Source organism: Chenopodium album, chromosome 7 (genome assembly GCF_948465745.1).
Source record: "Chenopodium album chromosome 7, dcCheAlbu1.1, whole genome shotgun sequence".
Classification (NCBI taxonomy): Eukaryota; Viridiplantae; Streptophyta; class Magnoliopsida; order Caryophyllales; family Amaranthaceae; genus Chenopodium; species Chenopodium album.
In genome coordinates this window covers 4,067,953-4,075,199 of record NC_137840.1, presented here as the reverse complement: position 1 = coordinate 4,075,199, position 7,247 = coordinate 4,067,953, and the positions used below count along the sequence as shown (strand labels likewise).

Genomic DNA, 7,247 nt, shown 5'->3' with positions numbered 1-7,247 from the left:
TCTCCTTCTCTTTCGTTTCCACCACCACGAAGACCATCCAAATTATTCGAGGTTAGGTTTAATTTCTAGGTTTAATTCAACTTTGGATTTTAATTGATTTTTCTGGGTTTAATTAATGGATTTTAATCAATTTTTGGATGTTAATTCAATTTTTTTGGGTTTAATTGTGCGATTCTAATTGATTTTGGATTTTAATTGAATTTTTCTCGAGTTTTCTGGGTTTAATGTTGGGTTTTATTACACGATTTTTCTGGTTTTTTTTTTTAGTTTTCTGGGTTCAATCAAAACATGTTTGCGTTTTTTGGGGTTTTTTCGGGTTTTCTGGGTTTTTTTCGATTTTTTTGGGTTTCTGGGTTTTTTGGGTTTTCGGGTTTTTATTTTGTTAATTAAACAAATTTTCTAGGTTTAATCAAAACATGCATGCGTTTTTTGGGTTTTTTTGGGTTTTCTAGGTTTTTTTGGGGTTTTTTCGAGTTTCTGGGTTTTTTGGTTTTTATTTGGGTTTTCTGGGATTTTTGGGTTTCCTTGTTTTTATTTTGGGTTTTCTAGGTTTTCGGGAATTTCTCGTTCGTGACTTTTATTAATTTTTTTGTTTTAATTGATGCAGGTTAATTGATTTAGATCTTAATAAATCGAATAATCAAGATGATCAAATATAAGTCGAAGAGTCAAGATGTTGTTTTTTTTTATTATTATTTATATTGTAATTTTTTTTATTATACATTGTAATTTTTCATTTTGGTGTTGTAATTTTTTTTTTGATTATATGTTGTAATTTTTTCGATTATAATGAATGAAATTGGTCGATTATATTTAAATTTGATGTTTAAATTATTTTTTTTGAGTTAATTGGTTGATTATATTTAAAGTGAAAAGGACAAAAAATATATATTTCATGTACATTGCCACCGGTTAACCGATGACATTTATATTTAACACAAAAAAAAAAGCGGCAATGTGTTTTGCCACTGGTTAACCGGTGGCAATATTGGTTTTTGCCACTGGTTAACCGGTGGAAATATTGATTTTTGCCACCGGTTTTTAACCGGTGGCTTTTTGATGGAGAATTGCCACCCCTCAAATGCCCAGCGGTTCAAAACCAGTGGCATAAGGGGGTTTTGAACCGGTGGCATTTACCTTTTTCAACTAGTGTTACCATTTCAAGATACAAATTAGTCAATATCTCAAAGTATTCAATAAAAGGCTGTTTTGATTCTTCCAGTCCCCTTCAGTGACCAAAAATAAGGATGGAGCCATTGATGTAACCTTTGTCGATGTTCCTTAAGAAAGATTGCAAGGATCAACCTCAAACTCTTGAAATGGAGGATGGTAAATTTTTGTGCGTCCATTAGTACCCTTTACGTTGAAGCCCCTAAGTATATCAGGTCAGCCCTGAAAATAAGATGAATTTAGTTAGATATACAATACTGATATGACTAATCACATCCCATACTTGCTTAAGTGTACAACTCCTGTCAAAACCGAGTTTTATCAATACCTTCAAAGTAAAAATAAAATGAGGAAAACACAAATGAGCAAAGAGCAAACGAAGAAAATTGTATCAACATCAATTTTTCACTCACTTACTAACCAACATAAAATGCTAGAAAAATTAAGTACTACTGACATTCATGGACAAAAAATGCTACTGACGTGTTGAGAGTAACCATTATCTAAAGGAAGTGCTCAGAAGAATACAAAGAAACATCAGAATAATTTCAAACATTGGTAACAAATTATTCAAGGATTGTACCAAGAACAATACAATCTAAGACTAAAGAATTTTGCAAGAATCGAATATCAAGCATGTACACCAAGAGCTTACCAGTTTGTATGTGAGCATATCACATGAAGTTTAACATCCCTCTTCTTGGGAGTTAAACCAACCTAAACAATCTGAAGTTTCCATACACTCGATATAATCACCAGATACATATCCATGTAGTTCCTTTTCCCCCAGGCACAACGCTTCACCATAATTTAATGTTACATAGTTTATCAGGAAAGCTGCTAGCACATCCACATTCCACATCACCCGGATACTCCTTTCCAAGCCATAGGACCAGTTGATCCTGTGATGTTCACTAATATAAAAAAATTTCATTAGATAAAAAAGGACCCCACATAAGAGAGGAAAATAATTTTATCTTGGTAAATAGAACAAACATAAAGCACATGTGCTAAAACACATCTAAAAGATCCCGTCACAAACAGATAGATTTGTTAAACATTCAGGGTTTTCTAAAAAGATGTCAAATCTACATCAGATAAGCTATAAGAGGCGTAGGTCCAATGGGCAATAGAACACTTTTAACACCAGACAGTCCTTCATTATGAATCCAGTTATTACATTAACACTTTTAACACCAGAAATGTAACTAACACTGCACTCGTATACTCTATTTTTGCACCATGATATTATGAATTCAGCTATTACATTAAAACAAAACCAATGTGGCGTCAGATATCAAGCTCACAAATTGCATATTAGCCCATTTTTACATTAAAAATTGAATTAGAATCCAGTTTATTTCTTACTACAACATATATTAAAGTAATATGATTTGCCAAAAGTGTTTCAACATCAACATAACAAATTGGAAAACTAAGGACTCCATGAAATGAAGTACAACACAAAACCAATAAGAAAAATAACATACCTCATCCTTATTCCTTAGACAATAAATCAAATGGGATAGCACCTCAGCAATCACATGCTCACTTGCTGACATAATTTGAGTAAACAGTTGTTTCAAGGCATTTTTATCTACATCTTCCACATCTTTTGGGGTGATGTTCAGCGGTTGATCCACAATTGCAGCACCAACCAACTGGATATTTCTAGAACACCTTTAAGAATCCTTTGGAGTTCCTGAAATACAAGAGGAAACTAATGAATGAATCAACCTAAAATAGGTTTCATGTTACAAGTTACTCATTGATTTCGTAAAATCAAGGGTGGTGGAGATTGCACTTCTAAGAGATTACTTCCTATAAGAAAATTTAACAACAACGGCCTAAAGATAAAGACACAAAAATAGTGGTCCACAGAAATACATGTATAAGAAAAGAAGACAAAAGTTTCTCGATTATGTATGAGTTAATGTATCTAATACACTACTATATCAAACAAACAGCAACATATGAGCTCCTCATAAAAACTTTTAACATGTTAAAACAGCAAAGACTTCTAGTTTACTACAGCATTAGTTTCAAGCACTTGTTCAATAGAAACTTAACTCTGAAAATTCAGATAATCAGCAATAGAGATTAATGAAAAGGAAACTCGAGCAAGCTTCATACCTCGATACTGACAAAATCGCAAAGGATATCAAACTTTGTTACTACAAGAGCCCTTTTTGCTTATGATTGACAATCTTGTAAACAAGTTAGTCCCTAATGTGCAATTTCTTTGCCAACTCCTTGCATGGGTGAGCTTGTATCAAAAATGTCTTTGCGATCGACAATGCCTATAGAACTTCAAGCTTCTGGATTTTTTGCACTGAGAGAGAATGATCATTGTAAGTAACTGATTCCCTAAGAATTGACTACCTTACAACTACATATATTTTCCTGGTTTAACTTCTTTATTGCAATTAATAATCAAGTTATGTAAGAAAATGTCGTAATTTCTTTATTGCAAATCTTGATGGATGATAAAATGCTAATATTATGATTACTTGGGGAATTGCAAATCTTGATGGATGATAAAGGCTAATATTATGATAAGAGCGTGTACTCTACCCCTAAAAATAATAACCATAAACAACATCTTTTTTCCTTCACTTAGATACAACAGCACCCTAAACAACTATGCACCTAATAGTAATTTATACCTATTTATATCCTACTTATAGTCTACTTATAATCACATTCAATTTAATAAACAACATTATTTATATAAAGTTATATGTATAGTGATTTTTTATATAGTGACCATACCACCCAAATTTATCATAGCATTATTATTTATATAGTGATTTATAGAGGAAAATTATCTTGATTACTGTAGGGAATATTTCAAGCATTACCCCAAACTTGAACCCCACTGTGATCATACACTTAAGCATGGTGGTGTCCAAAGGGAAAGAAGATAGAGCAAAAGAGTCGCCAACAAGTTTTAGGAACTTGTAAACCGTTCACAAGGTGAAGGTTACACCCCTTAACGATCCAGGAGATCGTCAACTCCAATAGGTCTGGAACCATGACTAGTAGTTCGGGGATGAAGGTACAAATCCAACCTAAAAGAGATTGAACCTGCCCTAATTATAGTCCTCTACTTTATTCTGGTCGTATTCATGTGCGCTTTCTGATTAACATGCAATCAATAGGATTAACCCTAAACCTGTTTAATCTATGTTGGTTGAATATTAATGCACAATGATGTGTCTATTTTATATAGTATTTTACCCCCGTCCCTTGGTCATAATTAGTAGTGTTTTTGGCTCTTTAGAGCCACTTTTATTACTAATTGGTGTTTTCTAGTGTTTTCGTAGATTTGGTTGACTTTTACAGGGATTTATGCTTTTGGAGTATTTTCCTAAGATATTTTGGAGCAATCACGAACATTGGAGAAACACGACCAGATTCTATAGCCCAGGGCCGGTTAGAGCCATCGAACCGGTGATTAAGGGCTCGGTATAGGTGATACCGGGGCACTTGGACCGAGTATTCAAGACCGGAAGAGGAAACCCAGATTGGCCCGAAAAATTGGAGCCCAATCGTAGTCCAAATAGTGGCCTAAGTGAGCCGCCCGGCCAAAGAGGCTGGCGCCCGAAGGCGCGCCCGGCCGGGCGGGAGAAGCTAAGGTGGTCGCCCGGTGACGCGCCCGGCCGGGCGCGAGATTAGTATTAGGAACCAAAAAGGCGCGCCCGATCGGGCGCGGGTATTTAGTAGGAGAAGATTAGCGTCGTTTTAATTTGTTTTAGTTTAGGATTTGTACGGAGTATAAATACTCCTCCTTAATACGATTTTAGCTCTCTTCTTCTTCTTTTGACTCTTTCTTTACTCTCTTAATTGTTTTTCTTAGATTTTCTCTCTCTCAAAACCTTTGTTCTTAATCTACTCTTAATTCCAGATTTGTTTGGTAACGATTTCTCTTCTCTTAATCTTAGTTGTTTATTTTATTCCTTTCATCATGACTTGTTTTATTGCTTTGTGATGTACACATTCTATACCACATTTTACCCTCGGTTTATAGCTATTTCTGTGTGATTTCTAAGCTCTACGGAGCTATTTCTTGCTAATATCCTCTTCTCTAGTGTGGCTTGGTCTATTTGATTGATTTTACAGGCATATGAAGATTTTCGGATGCATTTTGGATTGCCACGAGAGCTTAGTAGGATGGAAGAGATTTTTCCCGTGTCCGCCCTGGAGGGCAACATTGCCCTGGCAGCCAGGGCGAAGAAGAAAAGAAGTGGAAAGTTTAGCCTCCGTCCGCCCGGACCGGGCGGCATTGCCCTGGCAGACCGGGCGAACAAGACTTCATGTGAAGAGCCAAGTTGGTTGTCGCGCCCAACCGGGCGGAGTTTCGCGGAACCTATTTTCAGCATTTTTCGGGTTTCTTATTTTAAGGGATATAAATACCCCTTTGTAAAGCCGATTAAAAATACTTAGTTATTATCTTAGCGATTTTTAAACACTATTAGAACCCTAATATTCTCTCTAGATCTAGATTACATTCTACTTTCAAGTTTTAATCTTTACTCATCAACAATTGGTACTTTTCTTCATTCAAGCAATTGGTATTCATCTTTATTTCTTCTTTTACTTTTAATTGCTTATTAATCATGTTTTCTTCATTGAATATTGTTTTTGCTTTCGTTAATATGTGTGAGTAGTTTCTTTATTCCAAGATCTAGCGGATCCTGAATATGATTAATGCATGATTTAATTCTTTAAATTCTCTAATAATAATTGTAATTGATATGCTTAATTGATTATGCTTATGCCAATACTAGATTAGGGATAATTGGTATTGTTATTAATCCTTTGTTCTGATCGCAACGGGAGTTGGGTTTTGACGGATTTGAATAAATCAATTAAGGGTTTGAAGTTCATCACGGGAGTAGTTGAATGGATGATTAGGAAGTTAGAGTAATGTGCTCAAGGTCTTTAATTTACATGATTCCACAGAAGTAGGCTTGATTGTGATTAGAGAAGCCATTGATAACTCGGGAGAGACCATTGGTATTATTCATGGATTACTTTTCCTCTTTAATCAATTAAATTATGTGTTAGGGGTAGAATGACTATTGCATTAATTGTATTCGTGGTGAAGCTTGATCTTGGATGTTTTTAGCATTGATTTGTCATATTGTTTTGATTTAATCGTTTTAGTTAGTCCTTTAGTTATTGATTCTCATTCATTTGATTTGTTTACTTGCTTAGTAATTGCTCGAGTCTATTTAATTAGTTGAACCATAGTCTCTTGGGATCCGACCCTTGCTTGCCCGTCTACATAGTAGCGGTCTAGTTAGGTTTATTTTTGTTAGGTACGCGACACGCCTATCAAGTTTTGGCGCCGTTGCCGGGGAGTAACGGTTTCATTCTAGTTATTTGTGATTCGTTTTACTAAGCATATATTTTGTTGCTTCGGCTATTGTTCCTTATGTCTTTGACCTCCCGTTTTAGTTTCTTTGTTGCATGCAAACTCGAAGTTCAGGTTCAGATGATTTAACACCTTTTGATTTTGAGATCGAAGCTACTGCAAGAAGACGAAGAGGTAGAAGAAGGAGAAATCGAAATTTAAGAAACATGGTCGACCCAGGAACAAAATCTCTTTTGGAGTATGGTATTCCGGATACAACAACCGGATTTCTCTCCAGTATCGTTAGACCACCTGTCACCGCTCAGAGTTTTGAGTTGAAGCCCCAATTCATACAGTTCATCTCCAATGATTCTTTTGCGGGCTCATCAAATGATTGCCCTGTGACTCACATTGATAGTTTCTTGGAGAAGTGTGACACTATGAAGCTCAACGGTGTCACTGATGATGCTATTAGACTACGCCTTTTCCCTTTTTCACTAAGGGATAGGGCAAGGGAATGGCTACGAGATGAAGGTATTGGTTCCTTTGATACGTGGGACAAGCTTGCTAAGGCCTTCCTAGTAAAATTCTTGGGGTAAGAGAAAACCGCAAAATTAAGGAACGAGCTATCTACCTTCCATCAATCTAATGATGAATCCTTATATGAGGCATGGAGAAGGTTTAAGCGATTGCAGAGACAATGCCCTCACCATGGTAT

At 35.5% G+C, this 7,247-nt stretch overlaps 1 non-coding gene and 1 pseudogene across 1 annotated transcript; both read right to left on the bottom strand.

Annotated features, from left to right (window-relative positions):
• Nucleotides 1-1,133: 1,133 nt before the first annotated feature.
• LOC145639900 (mannose-6-phosphate isomerase 2-like) lies at nucleotides 1,134-3,772 on the bottom strand (annotated as a pseudogene).
• Nucleotides 3,773-7,140: 3,368 nt separating this feature from the next.
• Nucleotides 7,141-7,247, bottom strand: LOC145641352 (small nucleolar RNA R71). Its single transcript, XR_014115388.1, has one exon. It is a non-coding gene; the product is annotated as a small nucleolar RNA R71 (small nucleolar RNA).